The 19,279-nt window shown below is 55.5% G+C and overlaps 1 protein-coding gene across 7 annotated transcripts in view; it reads left to right on the forward strand.

Annotated features, from left to right (window-relative positions):
- Positions 1-19,279, forward strand: part of CTBP2 (C-terminal binding protein 2) — a 162,893-nt gene that overhangs the window by 16,869 nt on the left and 126,745 nt on the right. Inside the window, exon 1 of one of the 7 annotated variants that reach the window (XM_066355910.1) lies at positions 7,056-7,189. The exons of 5 other annotated variants lie outside the window; for them this stretch is intronic. The gene's annotated coding sequence lies outside the window, so the exon portion shown is untranslated. Of the gene's footprint in view, positions 1-7,055; positions 7,190-17,647; positions 17,781-19,279 lie in introns of those variants that run through there. One more of the 7 variants, XM_066355908.1, reaches the window with a different exon arrangement.

A 19,279-nucleotide genomic window follows, 5' to 3' on the forward strand; every position in this document is an offset into this window, starting at 1 on the left:
GGCTGGGCAGGGTGACCCACTGAAGGACAGGAAGAAGTTGATTGCTCCCCTGTGGTGGCAGAGCACCATGTGGTGCCTGGGACCTTACTGTGCATTTGCAGTCCCAGATCCTGCCCCCCCCCCCCAGGACGAGAAGGCCTTGAGCTAGGGACCCTACCCCCTGTGCCCAGCCTCCACAGCAGGGTGGCGGGTGCTGTTTGCCTCCACCTTGGGTGTCTGTGAGGGCCACTGACTTAAAGCAAGGCAAACCCTCGCTTCGCTCTGAGGAAATTCATAAATGTGGGCGTTACTGTTTCCAGTGGAGTTAGGAGAGTGGGGTGTGGGGTGTGGGAGGGGCTGGGCCTGCAGAGGCAGAGAGGGCCAGAGGGTCCGATCTGCCGCCTTCAGACGCTGCACGGTCGTCACAGCTGGGGGACCCGTCACGGGAGTGTGTGGGGCTCAGGCCGGCAGTCCAGGTGCCCAGCGGGGCAGAGGGAGCAGGTCAGGGTCTGCTCACGGACTTGGGTGTGTGGTGGGTCAGTCGCCATTTTCACCCAATTTCTTCTGCTGAGACCTGAGTTTGTCTCGATTTCCTGGGCCTGGGCCTGCTGTGTCCTTCTGGCCCAGGTGGTAGGGGCAGAAGCCTGTTTTGTCATTGTCCCTCTTTTCCCTGCCTCTGTGTAGGTCAGTGACAGGGGCGTGGGGTGGTGGCAACCCTAATGGAAGCGGGGGACCAGCAGGGGAAGCCTGAGCCTCCTCCCCCCTTCCGACTTGCTGACCTGGGCTCTCAGTGCCACAGGATGGGGACCTGTTTGGCTGGCTGTGGCCTCTGAGGGGAGCTCAGAAGGGCTGCATCCTTGTCCCAGACTTGCCCGGGATTGACCGCGGCGGTCGCCAGCAGGGGTGGACGCAGCCCCACTGGGGAGGGCCGGCGGGCACCTGCCCTGTCCTGCCTGCGAACACGTGGGTTTGGAGCCGGGCTGGAGGGAGTGTGAGGAGGCTAAATGTGATGGATGGGACCCCAAGGTAAGAGCAATTAAGGAACGGTACTTGAGGGGAATCTCATTTTTCATTTCCTGGCCACAGACTGCTGGAGGTAGAGTCTCCTTCCCCACACAGTTGTTCAAAGCGCGGCAGGGTTTCGGGGAGACGGCGAGCCCATACAGAACAGGCAACAGGCGGTGGCTCTCCTGGGCGTTGCTCGTGAGGACAGAGGCCGTTTCCCCTGAGCACTGGTGGCGTGGGCCAGGTGTCTACAGTGTGATCCCACAGTCTACTGTGCAGGGAACACTTTGTTTCCATTATTTGTTTTGGGCCTTTTAAATTCTTTATGTAGCTCTGATTTACACACAGTGCAGTTCACCCATTCAGCACGCAGATCCGCAGGTCCTGACAAGCGACCTGTGAACACCATGTGGTCCCGGAGCGGTCCCGCCTGAGAGGAAAGTCCCCGTCCCCAACACCCACCACCTCATTCCTTTTTGAGTAGAAAGGTTGACTTCAGCTGCTTGGGGAGGTCGTCAGATGTCGAGAGGTGCCAGGATGTTCTGGGACATCTGTCCTAGGACTTCGCATGGCCGGGAGGATGCTCCTGTCACAGCAGGTGCACTCGCCTGAGGGGCACCACCCAGGGCATCCGAGGGGTGCCCGAGAACGAAGGACGTTGGCCCAGGCTGGGCAGGCTGGCTGGCAGGCCAGCACTTTCGTTGGGATCTCGTCTGCCCCTTTAACGCCCCCCCCCCCTTAGCAGCGGGCAGTTCTGAGTCCACACGTTCAGGCCTTGGTGCATCTCAGGCCATCCTCCCGGGCCTTCTGGGGACACACACATGACAGCTGCTCGCTGCCTCCTCCACACGGTGTCCCGTCAGCCCCTCCTGGATGGTGCCTGGGAACAGGTGCCTCTGTCCACCAGGACTGGGAGCAACTGCCAGACCACTGGCCACTTCTCCTTGCTCCCGTGGGGAAGTGGCTGAGGCGAGCCAGGTGGTGCACTTGCTGTGGGCTGCGGCTGTCCCTCCTGCGTGTGGTCTGTCCCTGCGACGCCCGATGGCACAGGGCCCTGGGGCGTCCCTCAGTCCCCATTTGTTTTTCTGCAGGTAGAGGCTAGCCTCTTGTGGGCGAGGGGGGGGGGTTGTGCAAATCCTGGAGGCGCCCCAGAGCTTTCCTGGGGGTGGGCGCCAGGGCCGGGTCCCTCTCTGGAGCCAGAGCCCGGGGTTGCCCAGGCGGCAGGAAGGGGCCCAGCTCCTCTCCGGAGATGTTTTAGGGGAAGGTGCCGGGCGCCCGTGATTGGCACAAGTCCCCTGCCGCACTCTGAACGGAGCCACAATCACTTCGCTTCCTTCCTAGCTTTTCATGTTCTCTTATTTCCATTCATTTGGGGGAAATTTTATGAAATGAGTCTTGGAATTTTTAAAAATTATTATCTGGGGATCACTGCATTTATTAATTTTCTGGGTGTTACTGGATGTGTCTCTTCAGTGCTGGTTATTTGGTGCCCACTACCCCCATGGCCCCAGCGTTGAGGGCGGTGACAGCGTTCAGACGCCCCGTGGCTCACCAAACTCTTATCTTGAGTGTGCGTTCACTGTGTTAGGAAACCCTGTATGCCTGTGGGCTCAAACTAAACATGGCCTTGGTTTTTGCCCTGAAATCCATGTCTAAGCATCCTTGGCCTCTCTGGGGTGGTCGTCTGAACTGCTGTGCGGCCAGAGCAGTGGAGACATGGTCACATGCTTACTGGCTTTGGGGGCCTTCTGTATACCAGGAGACTGACGTCTGGGGTTAGTAGCTGACAGGTTGGCATGCCAGCAGGTCCCGAAGGCTTCAGGAGACGGTGGGACGAAGCTGTTTGAGCGCGCGTCCTGGATCCTAAACAGGTTGTGTGTGTGTGTGGTGTGTGTGTGTGTGTGTGTGGCCACCCCTCTGCTCTCTGGCAGATTTTACTGCCCCAGATGGTGGGAAGACCCAAGTCCTCTGTGCCTAGCAGCACTTCCCTCCTCTGTGGTCCTCACCTGGGCAAAAGGTTGCCCAGAGGATGGCAGTTACTACGGGAAAAGTTAAAGGCTGGGATTGACTGGAACATCAAGGAGACACGTGTTTTATGTCCTGAGGGGGCATCAACAGACATTTCAGGAGTGCCATCCACAACAGTAAAAGCCACCCAGTCAGCCACAGCTGAGCCCCAAGCCACGCAGCTGGGAGCACAGCGGGGCCACTGCTCTGGGCAGTGCCAGGCTGCTATTGTCCTGCATGCACTTGGCCTTGCTTTGGGTCCCACTCCTGTCTCCACAGGGTCACTTCCAAGTGAGAGACCACTTCCCTCGGTGAGTCCTCATGTCTAGTGGACTTGGAGGGCCATGAGTGGGCAGCCACTTGGTTGTGCCCCTGGGGTGAGCAGCTTGCTACTGTGTGCCCAGGCCCAGCTGGCCTAGGCTAGGAACACGGTCTTGAGGCGTGCGTACTGTCCAGCGGCTGTTTTAGAGGGAGCCAGTTTGGAAAGGCCTTTGCCTTCATTCAGGAATATTAGAGGCCCTGGCCGGTTGGTTCAGTGATAGAGCATCAGCCCAACGTCGGGATGTCCTGGATTTGATTCCTGGTCAGGGCACGCAGGAGAGGCAACCATCTGCTTCTCTTCCCCTCCCCTCCCCTCCCCCCCCTCTCTTTCTCTCTCTCTTTCCCCCTCCTGCAGCCATGGCTCAATTGGTTCTAGTGCATCAGCCCCTGGGCATTGAGGATGGCTCCGGGGAGCCTCCAGATGCTAAAAATAGCTGTGTTGTGAGCATGGATGGCCCCAGACAGGGGTTGCCGGGTGGATCCCAGTCAGGGTGCATGCAGGAGTCTGGCTCTTTGATCTCCCCTCTTCTCCCTTGGAAAAGAAAGAAAAAAATAATGAAATAAATAAAGAATATTAGAAATACATAAGATTGGTGGGTAAATAACAATACAATGGTAGAGCTATTTTTTATGGAGTGCTAGGAATGTCCCAAGAGGGGAGAAGACAAAAAGTGGTACCTCTGTAATACAGCAGCCAGCGTGCCTCTCCAGGCTGGCTCGGGGCGGCCGGGGACGTGCAGGGACATGGCTCTCTGGCGACAGCTGCTGCCCGGCGCCTCGGTGGGACTGGAGTCGGAAGCCCGTGTCTCTGCACGCACACTAGGATGCCTGGGTCTTGTAAGCCATGCCTCTTGCTCCCAGAATCAAGGTCTTGGAGGGCAGTTTCAAGGTTCCGGAAGCTGACAGGCAGTTCCAGAGGCTGGTTCTTTCTGGAAACATGCATTTTTGTTTACATTTGGGTAGTGGTTGCCTGGTCCTTTTTTTTTTTTAACTTTTGGCTTGGAGAAATGTTCCCTTTGATGATGGTGCTTGTCCTTTTCCTGATTCGTAAATTGATTACGGCAGGTCGTTCAAAGTGTTGTCATTTGATTATCCTCCGGTTTTCCTTCTGCCTCTTATTTAAACTTATTTTTAGCTCCGTCCTTGAAACCTCAGTGTGAGACTGTCCATCTTCTGGTGTTTCTGAGCCTCCGAAGGTCGTTGTAATCAGCCCCATCCCGGGAGGCCTGGTGAGTTACGTCGGCGTGGCGGGGACCCGGCCCGCGGGACATTGCGCTGGATGAACTTGACCAGCTGACCAGTGGCACCAGGATCCGGAAGTTCCGTTGACAGGGGGACGCCGAAGGGGTGCAGTGGGCAGAGAGGCACCGTCGGTGACCCTAGCCTGGCCCAGGTGGGAGGAAGCTTGAGAACCTGTCAGAACCTGGGCAGGACCTGGTTTCCTAAGGGGTCTGCCCAGGGCTTTGCGGATGCTTTGCCGCAGAGGAGTCCGTGCCGTGTCCCTGTGGTTCTGTGTGTGAACCTGGTCCCCAAGCTCGGTTTTGTAAACCTGTGAGAGTGGGGTGGCTGGTGGGTGTGGGGGTGCCAGGCTGTCCTTGTCTGGTCCCCCACCCCAGGCCTTCAACGCCTGATTCTCAGGGGCCCCCGGGGTCAGCAGCCGCCCCGGTGTGGACTCTCCTGGCTGTTTTCTGGACCTTACCTCGAGAAGAATAAAAGCGTTCTGGTGCTTGACTTGATTTGTTTGCTAGAAGATCGGTACAAAAGCGGGAAGGAAAAAGAGTGGGTTGGAGGTGATTGCTAGGCGGGCAGAAAAGGTTATTTACGGGTTTTTGCTGACAGTCCTTGTTTAAAGGAATCCCCTGTGAGATTTATGAAGCCTTTCCAATTTATTGTCTTTTCAAGTGGAAGGTAAGCAAATAAATAGGTTATTCTCTCTCATTGTAAACCTCGCCGGTGTGAGGTGGGGGACAGAGGAAGCCCCGCTCTGTCTTTCCCACCCAGTGGGCGTCTGGAATTTGGAGAGCCTCTCGGAAGGGCTTTGTGGTTTGTGTTTGGCTGAGAGAGCACATGGTGCCTGTGAAAGATAAAGGCTGACCCCTTGGTACTGCGTGTCGTCCCCTCCCCCTCCCTGCGGGGACCCAGGAAGACCGTGCTCTGGGTCGGGTCACAGCCGCTTCGCCGAGAAGGGGTGCTGGTCGTAGCCCCTTTGTAAGAAACAGCCCTTTCTGGTGACTCGGTGAGTGTTGCCCCCTGCCTCCTGGGCCCTCCCTGTCCCTTCGACTTTTCCGTCCCTTTTCTCCTTAGGCTGCTTCCTGGAAACCGCTGGATTGTGATCCGAGTGATTTAGGAAAAGAAGGAACACTGGAACACAAGACCTTGTAGTAAACAAGCACCTCGTGTCCTAGCAGTGACACCAGTGCTGATGATTTGGGGGGGCAGTGGGGTGACCTGCCCCCTGCTGCCTTCAGCCCCCACCCCCACCCCATCCCTTACCCAGAGCCCGTTTGAAGTCGCTGCTGGCTCTCTCGTGGCCAGGACAGCAGCACCAGCGGGAGGATCTCCTGGTATCCACTGCGGGAGGATGTTTTCGGGGAGCGGCCTATCGAAGGCGGCCCCGGGGGACTGACCTTCAGTGTCGTGGGTGGCGTTTGGTAACAGCCTGCAGGGTCTGAGGTCACCAGGCCCTGGCGTGTGCGGACTGTGCCCATGGGGGTTCAGTGAGTGAGCTCTCGGCCGGTGGTGGTTCCAGAGTGAATCAGGTCCACGCAAGGAAGGCTCTGGAGGTGGCCGGAGTGGCCTTCCTGCAGGAATGGGTCTGGAGGGTTCATTTCCTTCTTGCCAGCGTTCTCCCTGGGGCCTGCGAGGGATGCCCCTTGCCTCATCTCGAGCCATCAGGGGAGGGGGCGCTGGTGGTTGTGTCAGAACCCAGCGTCCGAGGCTGTGCGGGGGCCCTGGGATGGTGGCCGGAACAAGCCGGACCAGGTCTTGCCTGCAAGGAGCGAGACAGGGACCACAGAACCTGCCGGGTGGTGGCCGGGGCAGCCAGGCGCAGAGGAGCGTGGCGGTCCCGGGCTAGGGGCTGGGGCCGCGTCTGTGCACACTGGCATCAGGGCGGGCTGCCTGGCAGGAGTTGGGGTCTGGGCTGTGGTGGGGACAGGCCCCCTGGGCTCCCTCCAGCCTGTCCTCCCCTGGAGGCTGCCTGACCCTCCCCAGTGCCTCCAGCTGCTCCTTCTCACCTCTCCTGTCTGGACCAGAGCTCACCGGAGCTCTGAAGAGCTGTGGCAGCCCAGCCCCACCCTGAGTTCTGAGTCAGTGCTCCTGGGTGGGGCCTGCCTTGGGTGGTTTAAAAAGCTCCCAGGTGAGTCTAGTGAGCAACCAGGCCGAGAACTCCGCCCAGCCCAGCAGCCCTCAGCTGAGGCCACTGTTCTTTCTGCCCGTGGCCAGAAGGCATGGGCTCCGAGAAGCAGGCAAGTCTTAACTGCCCTGCCTCACAGACTGAGGGCGGGGCCTGGGGCAGGGAGAGGCTTCCTGGGAGGCCCAGCTCCCCAAACCTGTGCCTGATGTGACAGGCACGCCACTCCTGCAGGGCCAGGTGCCAGGTGACCCAGCACTGCTCCTGAGAGTCCTGGGCAGGACCCCGTTTCTGACAGGTGAGGCTCTTTGGGGCTGTGGCATTAGCTGTGTGAGACTATCCTGGAGCAAAACTGGAATCCGCTTTAAGGGCAGGTGCCCGTGAGCGCAGAGGATGGGGCCGGCTGAGGGTGAGAGCTGGCTGCCGGGGTCCTGCCTCCTCGAGGGCCCTCCTGCCCCCCACGGGGACGCTGGCGTGTCTGTCCTGGAGTCGGAGCGCTGGGCGCCGCCGTCTTCCTGCACTTCGGTCAGTGTACAGCTGGACGAGAGGGCGGCTGTTGCCTGGGAAACAAAACTGGAGGGCCTGACTCCGGCTTGAGGGCCCATTGGGGCTCCATGCCTGGGTGGGGCGTGAGCCCCCAGAGAATGGCATGATGGGGGGGCAGGGGAGGATGGGGTGAAGAGGGTCCTGTGTGCGTTTTTACAGGAAAAGAATCCAGCTCCTGAGGGTGTCTCACGGGTCTGGGACCTGACACGATTCAGAGCCCTGCGTGGGGTTCCTTGGCCTGGGGGGGGAGGGGTGTTCTGCGGATTGGCCAGGACAGGAGGGAGAGGAGGAACCAGGGGTGCTGGGGGTGCTGAGAGGGGAATAGAGGAGTCCTGGGGGCCTTTCTGGGAATCCTCTTGCTTCTGGGTCAGTGGGCTTTTGTGGAAGGCTGGGGAGGGGAGACCAGGGGTGTGGGTGCCCCCAGGTGGGGCAAGTGAGCTCAGGGTAACAATATGGGTGACACCTGGACTGAGGGAAGACTCCTGGCTGGACCCACGCGGTGGGGTGCTTCGTGGCCCCTGGTGTGCTATCTAGCCACTGCCTCTTAATTACAAACAGGAGAGTTTGAGCTTCTACAAACCATAGGTAAGATCCTGGGTGACTGGCTGTTGGGATGTCACAGGGATGGTTAAGGACACGGGCAGGGGTGTCTGACCAGCAGACTGGCTGAGAGGCTTCAGCTGGAGGTAGGGTGGGGGTGGGGCACTGACTTAGCTTCCAGGCTGGAGCTCCTGTGTTACTGAGCACCTGGCGGGCACCCTGGGTGTGCAGGAGGCTTTGCCTTATGCCAGTGTGTTGTCTCCTAGCCAAGTCCTTGTGAGTCTTTCTTCTCCCGTGGGAGCTTGGCCAGTCCTCCCCCATGAGGAGTCCACAGCAGGGGTCTCCAGGGGATTGTGGGACCGAGCAGATTCCCCAGCTCCTGCCCGGGTTACCTGGATCAGCCTTGAGCTCAGAGCTAGAACCGTCTCTGGTGGCCCCGGTGGGTGTGTGGAGAAATCAGAGGGTCCTGAATTCTCCGTGGGGTGCATCTTGAAGCTTCATCTCACTCCTCCGAATTCCTCCTGCCCGTGGCCTCTGCTCAGTGGTAGGTCACACGTGGTCTTCCAGGGGGTGTGGGTCCACTTCAGTTGGACTTGGTTGGAAATCTCTGCTTGAGCTACTGTGGACTCAGCATGAGGCTGACTGCCTCAGTCTCCCCGCCCATGACTTGGGAGTAATGACCGGTCCTCGATGGAGTGGCTGTTGGAATGGAAATGGGTCATGGGTTTAGGGGCTACCTCAGTGTCCGCATGCACACAGCAAGTGGACAGTGGCTGGGGCTCCAGGGTGAGGCTTTTGAAAGCTTGCGTTTGCTGCTTCTGGTCATCTGCTTTAAGAAACTGATCTGTAATCTTTGCTTCTTTCTGGGTATCGTACCTGTGTGTGTCTTTTCTGGAGCCAACCTTTATTGCCCGTGCAAAAAAACCCCCAAAAACTCTCTTGGGACTACTGCCAGGAAGTATCTGCCATACTCAGAAGTCAGCTAATCGTGTGTTGATGCGCACTTGTTAGGCTCAGGAGAAGTACGTTAAGATTGAGGGACTTGTCCTCATGGAGCTCACATTCCGGAGAGATGGGCACACTCGTGTTTGAAGGAAGTGATGAGGCTTTGGGATGTGAGCAGCCCTGAACTGGTTCATTTGGGTTTATTATCTCCAAAGTAAAAACATCAACTCAAAAGACCAGTTTGTTTTTTTGTAATGACTTCGAGTTTACAGTTGGGTTCACATGACAGCCTCCGTTCAACCACCTATTTTCAGGTGGAGCAGACAAGGGGCTCTGGTGAAGCGTCTGCCAGACCCCCTGTGGGAGAGATGGCGTGCCTACACAGCCCCCCGCCTCCTGGTCCTTGCACACGAGGTGAACAGCGTGGAGGTAAATGCACTGTCAAGGTCTAACTTGGGTACCGCTTTCCAGAGTGAGGACAGGATGGAGACACAGATGACAGAGAGTGGGTGGGCAGGCTCTGGAGACATCACAGTCCCCCTTGGCTTGTATCTTGTCCCCATCCCCAGATAGCCTCCCCCCCCTTCCCCGTATGGATGCTTTAGCCATACTGAGACGAATACAGAGATAGGAGGCTGCCCTGGGCTGAAACCGGACTGGAAATCTGGGTGTCATGTTTTGTGGGTGCACACATCAGACAGACATCTGGTATCAGAGTGCCTGGCAGTTTGAGCGAGATCCAGGGGTTCCCAAGCGCCCCCCTTTGCTGCTCCACTCGCCGTCCGAGGAACCAGATCCGTGGGCCGACGTGAACCCTTTGAACTGCGCCACCCTTTTGGATTTTTCTCTTCCCTGCGGTATCTGTCACCTGCTGGAAAAAGGGGGTTTGTGTTCCGGGCCTGTCGCTCAAAGGCTCATTTTGCACCATGCCATTAAAATGTTCAGAGTGTTTGCTGATTTGTGTTTATTGAAACCAGATCCATTAGGGTGATGTGAAAACAGCACTCCACTGTTTACCAAATCGGGTCCCTGTTTTTGATCTATCAGAGCATCATCTGTTTTCTCTTGAACGCTGTGGAATTTGTTGGTAAAGTGTTATGCAGATGAAAATCCATATTTTAGTGATTTGGATTTTTTTTTTAAACTCAGATGAGTTTATAAGAATATTACAGTCAAGGTGCTTGATTTGCCGTCGGAAGCCTTGTCTGTGTGAACGATGTTGGAGCGTGGCTTGGTCTTGGAGAGTTTCTGGACGGGCTGGAATCTCAGCCCAGATCTGGGTGCTGAATCGAGCCGGTTGGAAACCCCCCCTCTGCCAACACTGCCACCCAGCCCTGGGCTGCCATCCCCCGTCCATGAACCGGCGATGTCTGTGTTGTTGGAAGACTTCAACAAAAGCACCATTATATCCCTGGCTTTTAACATTTTAACATCTCTGGGATTGATTTGTGTCATAAATTTGGTTTTATGCCTTATGACAGTATTTTTGTTTGGTTGGTTGTTTTTTTTTTGTTTTGTTTTTTTGTTTTTTTTTTACAGAGACAGAGAGTGAGTCAGAGAGAGGGATAGACAGGAACAGAGAGAGATGAGAAGCATCAATCATTAGTTTTTCATTGCGCGTTGCAACACCTTAGTTGTTCATTGATTGCATTCTCATGTGCCTTGACCGCGGGCCTTCAGCAGACCAAGTAACCCCTTGCTGGAGCCAGCGACCTTGGTTTCAAGCTGGTGGGCTTTTGCTCAAACCAGATGAGCCCGCGCTCAAGCTGGTGACCTCGGGGTCTCGAACCTGGGTCTTCCGCATCCCAGTCCGACGCTCTATCCACTGTGCCACTGCCTGGTCAGGCAGTGGTTGTTTCTTAATGGCTTTAAAAAAACAATTCTGGGGCCTGAGATTTGATGGTATCTTAGACTTGATGGGATTGGAAGTGTTTTTGTAAACTTGAAAGTGTTCGAGTTGGGCATTCCCCAATAAGAAGGACAGTTGTTCAGCTTAGAAGTTGATGAGTGAAAAAGTCCAGATGTGACCAGACTTCCACTTTTCATGCCACAACAGCGAGAGTTTTAATAGATGCGTTTCTCGAGTTTGTTGGCCTCTGTTTTCAGATTTGGATCAGTGGTCAGATAACCTCGGATTTTTGTGTTCAAGAGAGACCTGGAGGCCTCGACGGCTTCCAAACAAAATAAGCCTGTCCTGAGATCGAGTCAGAAGGTCAGCGTGGCCTGGCCTGTGGTGGCGCAGTGGACAGAGTACCAACCTTCAATGCTGAGGTTGCGGCTTCTAAACCCTGGGCTGGCCCGGTCAAGGCCCACACAACAAGCAGCTGAAGGTCAGTGTGGTCGAGCCAACCAGATGTCCACTAGACGGCTGTGCTTCCCTTCACTGGGGGGTAGGGGGCACTTACTGCTGGAGTGGCTGCCCAGACCTCTGCCCAGGGAAGTTCTTCCACTCTGGTGGGAATGGGTGTCCCTTCCTGGCAGAAGTAGTTAAAAAAACAAGCGTGCTTCTATCCAGTTCTCTCCGCTTGACCGTCACCCTGATGTAGAAGTTCCAGCAGAGATGGCCAGGGATCCTGGGTCCTTGAGTCGCCCTGTGGGGAGCTGCCCACTTGTCAGTAATGTTGATCTTTGTGGGACGTAGAAATAAGCTCGTAGTGTGTTGAGCGAGTATTCAGTGTGGAGTTTGTTTATTAAAGCCGCTAGTGTTAATTAATACTGTGAGTCGATCCAAACCAACCCGTGGCTCAACTGCCACGTCCGAGGGAAAGCGGCCCCTCCCAAGCCCCAGCCCTGTGGCTTTCACATCTGCACCCACTCGTGTCCACTTAGTCCCTGAGTCCTGGAGATGAGGTCTCCTGCCCTCCTGCCAAGTGGTGAGTTTCCTGAGGGAGGGCCTCCTTGCAAGGCTACCTGCCAAATGACATCCACCTAAAGGCTTGGGGCGCAGCCAGGTGGTCCCAAATGTCTGATTGTCAGTCCATCACTGGAGAAGTTCAGAAGCATGTCTCGGGTGGCAGACTTGTAGCTGTGACCTGACATGGTATGTCAGCCATGAAAGGGTACCTCTTTTGGTCTTTCTGCTTCTGGGAATGTCATTGACTGGTAGTCCACTTGCCCTCTTCAGAGCCTGGTGGGGGTGCTGGGTCGTTCCTGCAGACGTTGGACTCCTCCCGGCAGCCGTCCACTGGAGCTCATGATCCCCCCCCACCCAGTCTTGACCTGCACAGCCTGCAGACCCAGCTCATGCCCAGTCCTGCAGGGGTCGGACCTGCATCCGCCTTGGGCTCTCTCTCCCTGCGAGTCTGCATGGCTGTGGCACAGCTAACCTGGCCTTGGCATCTTTCCTGGAGGACCCGAACCAACACCTGTAGACTTTCCAGTCGTTCAGAGAGATGGTGCCTGGGAGGAATTCCCTCCGGTTTTGGGCAGTGGGCCCTGTGACTTCCTGTCCCGGGTTGCGGTCCGCTTGCCTCTAGTGGGTGAGGGCTGCGGGCTGCGCTCGGAGCTCTCCAGGACCTGCCCAGACCAGAGCGAGTGGGGACTCTCTCGGGGTTGTGGTCCATGGCCCGTGTCTTTCAGCACGGTGGATCTGAAACGAGCTTTCGTCGTTGCTGCCCTGCCGGCTGGGTGATTGATGTGCCAGTTATGAGAATGGAGTGGGTGTCGCGCTGACCTTCCCGAGTGTCCGCGCACACTGTCTTGAACTGGGAAGTTGCCTGTGTTTTCTGTACTTAATAATTCCACACCAATGAGTGTGGGCTGTGTGTGGCCTGTGTAGGGAACAGGGCTTCAGACGCAGACGTCTGACTTATAGGACGCAGCATCGAACAACAGCCCTGTTAAGGCCGCGTGGCTTTCAGTGGCAGGTTTCCAGTGGGACTTCAGTGTGAGCTTCGGGAGCTGTTGTGGCGTAAAGGCTGCCCTGCCCTGCAGATGCTCAGAGAGTGGGCGTCGGGGACCCGTGGGCCGCGCCGCGGGTCCTTTCTGACCCCCTCAAAGCCCCAGAACCTGCACGGTGCAGATGGGACTGCCCTGGGTTTCAGTCCCACGGTGACCCCTGCCCTGTGCAGGGATGTTCTGTCCCGTCAGCCTGCATGAGCATACAAGACCCGGGCCTCCCTGAGTTCGCAAATCTATTCGCAGAAGAAGAGTGGACCCACACGTGGGTTTCAGTGGGGGTTCTGCCGGGGCCTCCAGGGTTTCGGCTGTTGGTGGGGACAGGTGGCACCTGCCCCGCTGGTGTGTCTGTGGTCCTTGTTTAGAAACAGGGCTTCTGTGGATTGCCCTGAGTAGAAGGTTCCCCAAGTGGACATGATTCTGCAGTGAGCACACACACACCCCAGTCCTGGTTCTCCTGCTCTGCGTCCATCTATCTGTCCATCTTTCCTTGGCAACATTTGTTGGCTGATCACAGGCCTCACACAGCTCTGCCCTGTGTCCTTCAGCAAAGTACCTCGTTAACCAGAGGTGCCTCGTTTCCTGTTCTGTTTTTGTTTTCTGTTGAGGTAGACCTTGGGGGACGTGTTGGAGGGGTAGATTGGGGCATGAGGTAAAATAAGTGGCATAGATCCTAAGCATGCCAATTGATTTGTGTTGGCAGCCATGCACACTTACACCCTGAGTCCCTGTAGAACTCCAGAAAGTTTCCAAAAGTACCCACTCCTGTTGCGCTGATTACTTTAGACAACCACTTTTTTTCTACTCCAGCATGATTTTGCCTGTTCTAGAATGTACTATATAACATAAAATACTGTGTACACACATACACCCATGCTAAACATACATGTGTATGCTGTATGTGTGGAATTACATGGATGTATATTGTACCAGCTGTGCCTGTTTGAAAAAGCTTTTTTTTTTTTTTTAATGTATGACTTTATTTTTCATTTACATAGGTTCAAGTGTCCCACCTGCAAAAACTTCTTTTTTTAGTTAACATGTTTTTGTGATTTTCGAATGTTTTAGCCTGAGTTGGTTGCTCCTTCCTTTTTGCTCAACGCGTAGTATTCCGCTGTGGGAATGTGGTTACGGGCATGGGCTTACCTACTCACCTGCTAATGGCCACGGGCTTTTTCTAGCCCTTGGCTGTTCTGAATCAAGCTACTGTGGACCGTTCTTCTCTGTGTCTTTTTATGGACATATGTTTTCATTTCTCTTGGGATAAATTCCTAGGCACAGAATTGCTGAGTCATAGAATTAAGGTGTATGTTTCATTTTATAAAGCGGTTGTAAATGTTTACACCGCTACCAATCGCGGATGGAAAACGGGAACCGTTATTTTATAGCTTTTAACGGAAAGTTGGCTTTCTGCTGGAGAGGTGGAGGACAAGGGGGTGGGGGTGCCCTCCCGTCCCCTGGTTCCTCCGCCCACAAGGAGGTGTAGTGTGGAGTCTGCTCCTCTTGTTCTGCTGGGGGTGGGGGGTGAGGTCACTGCTCTGGAAGAAGTAGCCACGCTCTCTTAATTTGGATGGCTTGCTTCTCTAGGCTCTCCCTGGACATCCAGACGATTATTGATTTTTCCCTGGGCCATGCCTCTCCCTCCCCCTGCTGGCTCTCCCCACGCCCCCTCCTGGATCTCCCCCCCCAAAACACAGAGCTCTCCAGTGGCGTGTGGATTGGTATTTGCTTCCTGGTGTGCTCCTGGTTCTGTTTAACATCTGTGCCCACATTTTGTATTCATGACCAGCAGAAGCTGGTTCTCGGACCTCCCTGTTAACCACGGAGTAGCGCGTGCGTTGCTAGCTTGTTTCAGTGTGAGGGTGCTGGCTCCGAGTGGCTTCTGGGTGGCCACCGGCAGTTCAGCCACCCGGTGACCTGGGCCACCCTAGAACCCGGCGGTCTGGGTATGCCAACAGCTTTTCCCGGTCTCCCTAGGGCCGATGCTTCTGAAAACATGGCTTATGGGGATACTTGGGAGGATTCCATCTTTACTTATGTCCTGTGTCTTTCGAGAAAGTACTTTGAGGACTTCGCAAAAAAGAAGGGTCTGTAAGGGGGTAAGATGAATTGGGGAAGGGTCAGAGGGGATCAGCAAACCACAAACATCAGGAGAGTTGGCTGTGGCCAGAGGTGCCGTGAGCTGAACCTGTCTGAGTTGGCAGAAGCAGTGTATGTCCTTGAGCTGATCATAAGGAGGAAGGATTCCTCAGGGAGCCGTGTCCTGGGATATGGAATTCTGCCACCTGCTGAGCTCTAGTCACAAGAGTGAGACTTGGGCTTCCACGGCTGCTGCTTGTGCCCGAGTCCACCGGGAAAAGCCAAAAACATCACTTTGAGGGACAATTCAGGGAAGCCATTCTGTGAGGGAGCCCTTTGAGGGAGATGGGGATCATTTGATTTGGGTGGATTTAAAATATTTCAGGAACTGAATCAATTGATATTGGCCAATTGAATTAGATGGGCTCATTCTCCCTTCCCAAAAAAATGACTGATCTCAGTTCGTTTTTGGATGGGTGTTCTACTCCCTGCCCAGGAAGTGATGTGCAGGGTGGCATAGGAGTTACTCATGGAAAGCAGAGACAGGCCTGGTTGGTTCCAGTGACAGGAACTTGGAGGCAGTGATGACCTTGGTTGTGGGTGAGCTGAGATTTGGTAGGACATGCTGTTGGAGCGCAAGTGTGTCGAAGGCAGGGGGAGAGGTGCCCCTGGAACCCTGGGGGGCTGGCAGCAGGAGGACTTGACTTGAGCGTCTGAATGGGGCTTGCTTCTCCAGCGTGCGGGGTTCTAGTCTTCCTCTTTGGAACCCCTTGACGATAAAAGGTTATGTTTCACTTCTCTTCCGATCTGCCTCCCTTAATGGTACCTGGGTCTAAGCTGGCATGTGTTCAGAGTGGACACGGTGGGGAAGTATGCTTGTGTGTATGGGCACGGGTGGCTGCCTGTGTAGGGGTGGGTGGGGCAACTGGGCCGATCAGTGGTGGCCGAGGAGAGGCTGTTGGCTTTGGCCGTCAGGCATCCGCACAAGCTCTTGGGTGTATGGATGAATACGTATGTGGAAATACATGTGCACATAGACGGGGGTGGAGAGAAAGCATCAAGGCTGCATAGCGAGGCTCAAAGCCACGTTGGAGCCCCAGAGGGCTGACATCAGGGAACTTGGCCGATTGGCCAACCACTTCCACGGGCCGAGGGGTGCAGAGACCGAGGGGAAGGGCCGGTGCGGCCAGGAAGAAACAAACCCGTTTTACAGATTGACAGGGAACGGCCTTGCTCTGCCCTGTGGCTCACCCCTGCTTTCTGGTTTCACGATCGGCTTTGATGATGCAATGAAACGGCCTGGCCTCACGAGACTTGTTCACATGAGACCTTTCCTGTCCCCACGCTGGGCGTGGCGCTAGCTGCCCAAGGAAGGGAATTTACTGACTCGGAGAAAAAGAGAAAGTCCCCCTGATAACTCTTCCACACCCTGGGTTTCTCTCAAGCCCTGGTGATTTGAGAATTGACTATGTTAATTCTCAAAACTGCCCACCTCCTTTTTAAGAGAGACATACAGGAACCGGGAGGGAGGAGAGAGAGAATAAGAAGCAACAACTTTTAGTTGCTCACTTAGTTCATTAATCGCTTCTCATATGTGCCTTGACCAGGGGGGCTCAAGCCAAGCCAGTGACCCCTTGCTCAGGCCAGTGATCTTTGCGCTCAAATCAGCGACCTTGGGCTTCACATCAGTGATCTCACGATCACGATCAAGCTGGCAGCAACCTCAGGGTTTCAAACCGAGGACCTCAGAGTCCCAAGTCGATGCTGTATCCACTGTGCCACCACCGGTCGGGCCACAGCTGCCTATTTTTAAACGGAGTTAGAACTCGATTTGGAAAGGTGTCGCGCCCCCGGGTGGCATTCTCCTCTTGTACTCGTGTGAAGTTGGTTTCTGAGGAGCGAAGTGACTTGTCTAAGGTCACAAGGTTGGACCAGGCCAGAGCGATGTCTGGCACAGAGGTTCCTGGCCTCTGGCCCAGATCTGGGCTTTGGCTGTGTCCCACCCTCCCCAGACCTCTCCTGGGCCACCTACTCTCTGTTACAGGGCTCCCTGGGACCTGGCCTCTCCCTTACCTGCCCACACGGCCCCTGAGGGCAGCTCCCTCTTCAGCTTTGATTGATGCTTCTTCAGATGGCCTTGGGGTTCTTCTCTTCCAACATTAGGTGTGGGGGGGGGAGGCACTTGCCCACACTTGATCAAATTTGGGCAATAAAACAAGATTGCCAGTGGAACACCCCCACCTCCAAACAGACCCTGAGAGGTCTCTGTGCCATTGCTGCCCGCCTCTGCTGGTTATTTGGCTGGCGTTCCCCAGCACCAGGCTCAGCACTTAGAGAGCATGTGCCCCCTCTTTGGACATATTTGGTATGTGGCGTGCTTGTTACCCACGCTTAACTGACTGAAAGTCATTCGGTCCATTTTTTCTCTGAGCACTTGCTGTTTGCCTGCTGCTAGGGAGGCAGGGACGAAGGGAACCGGGCTTCCCCATGCTGATGTCCCAAACAGCTGGTGTGGACAAGGCTCACGTTCCTTAGGTGGAAAAGAAGAGGAAAGGGGGAGGACACGGCTTATCTGAATCTCCGAGCATTTCAGAAGAAAGATCTATCTGTGCTCTGGGTTTAAATATAGCACAGTGTTTGCTACATTGTTGGAGAATAAGCAGTTGAATATGTAGGTCATTGACTTAGGAGAATGAGTTCCGAGCTTTCCTTGCATCTGATTAACACGGTCTTACAATTGGGCTGTGGGGCTACGCCAGCCAAACTCGGGTGACACAGAGTTCAGCAAGGTCCCTAGGAGGGAGACTGTGGGAAATCAGGGGGGGGGATATCTTTGCCCCCTTAAGGCGTTAGGGGTGTGACTTGGTGGCGGGCCCTGTGGTTTGCAGCCAGCGCAGCCAAAGCGGTGCTGCTTGTAGCTCTGGGGAGAGGAGAGATGGGCTGGGTGCTGGCCGCCGGGCAGATCGGTCGTGGGGAAGGGGGAGAGGTCTGGACCTCATCAGGATAACCAGCCGCCAGCGGTGTGCTTTATTAATACGTGCTTGATTCAGGACGCACTGTTTTGGAATTGTGTATTTATTTAAAAGGAACTGCTGTCCCCCTTTGAAAGGTATGTGACATTTAGAGGTCTGTGGCGCGAGGGGAGATAGGTCTGACAGCCCCCGAATTGTTATTTGAAAGAGTTTCTCTTTTGAGAAAGAAAACGATTACTTCTATTTTAAAATGTCACCGCGAAAACATAAACCCTTTTAATCAAATGATATATTTAATTCATGTGGAATGTGATTTCCACTCCCGGGGCAATGTCGCTGGCTGTGTCTTCGGCAGCCTTGAAGCCGGCGGTGTAGGCGATTGGGGAGTGGTTCTGCTATTGGCGTAAATGGCTATTGAAGGGTTTCTAGACTGGGGGGGGGGGGGGCGGAGGTGAAAGCTATTGTTGAGATAAGTGTTCCTCTGCACACCTGTGCCCAGTGGCCCGTTTTGGGGAGAGGGGTGGTGCTTTCATTATTGTCACTGGGAGATGTCATTGATAAACTCCTGTCGAATGGATTGAAGGGAGCGCAGCCTGAAGACAATTAAGGCAGAAACAGCAAAGATTCTTCTGTCATTTTCTTCTTCTGGCTTCTTGGACTCAGCGGGAGTTACAGAGAGAGCTGGGATGGCTGTGCCAGCCGTTCCTCCTTAAAAGGGAGGCCACAGGGATCTCAGAGGACACAAACAACGTTTGGGCTCATACAGCGTGATTAAGTTTTGTCACCGACGCTGACAGGGGTGTGGGGGCACCAGCGAGGTCCCCAGGCAGCTGGACGAGGGGGACTGTAGCTCGGCTGTGGGTCAGCCCGGGCAGCAGGAGGCCTGCCTGACCTTGGTGGTCTGCCAGAACACCCAGCTCCAGAACTTTCTCGGAGGGAGCCAGGTGCTGGAAGGCGGCCAGCCCAGCGGCCAGCTGTGTGTGCCGCCAGCCTGGGACGGTCGTGGCCGGTTCTGGCCGGCTGCTGCCCGCACTTTCGGTTTAGCCAGGCTGGGCCAGGGAGTCCTGGAGCCCGCTGCCAGCCTGCCCGCGCACCCAGCACAGACCAGCCCCGGGACCTGGTTTTCCGCCTTCTCCAGGGCCGTGGGGAGGGCAGGCGCACCCTCTCTCTGGTGTGACCCCGGGGAGCTTCTGGCGGCTGGGAGGAGAACCCGGTCAGTTGTACCCGTTCCCAGGAAAGAACTTACGTAGCAAGCTTCCTTGCCAAGTGCAGTGGGGAGAAGGTCAGGGTTCAGGAGCTATGAGCTCTGCCTCTGGGCAGGAGGAAGGCCAGGCTCCCGGGCCTCTGGCAGCCAGAGGAACCTGGTCTCTGTGTCAGCAGGGCCGGGTCCTTCTTCTGAACACCGACCTAGTGAAGAAAAGAATTGCTTTGCTTACTGGTCAGCGCTAGCCAAACAAACGTAGCAGAAGAAGGGCAAACCCACCCATTCTTTCTGAAGTGAAAAGTGTAATTTTGAAGCAATCCTAGAAGATACCCTTTACCTCCTCTCCCAGATGATAACATTCTGCAAAATGATAGTAACACGTCCCTGGGGGGGGGGGTGTTGACCTTGATTCAGTCCACAGACCCCCACGTT

Source organism: Saccopteryx leptura, chromosome 13 (assembly GCF_036850995.1).
Source record: "Saccopteryx leptura isolate mSacLep1 chromosome 13, mSacLep1_pri_phased_curated, whole genome shotgun sequence".
NCBI lineage: Eukaryota > Metazoa > Chordata > Mammalia > Chiroptera > Emballonuridae > Saccopteryx > Saccopteryx leptura.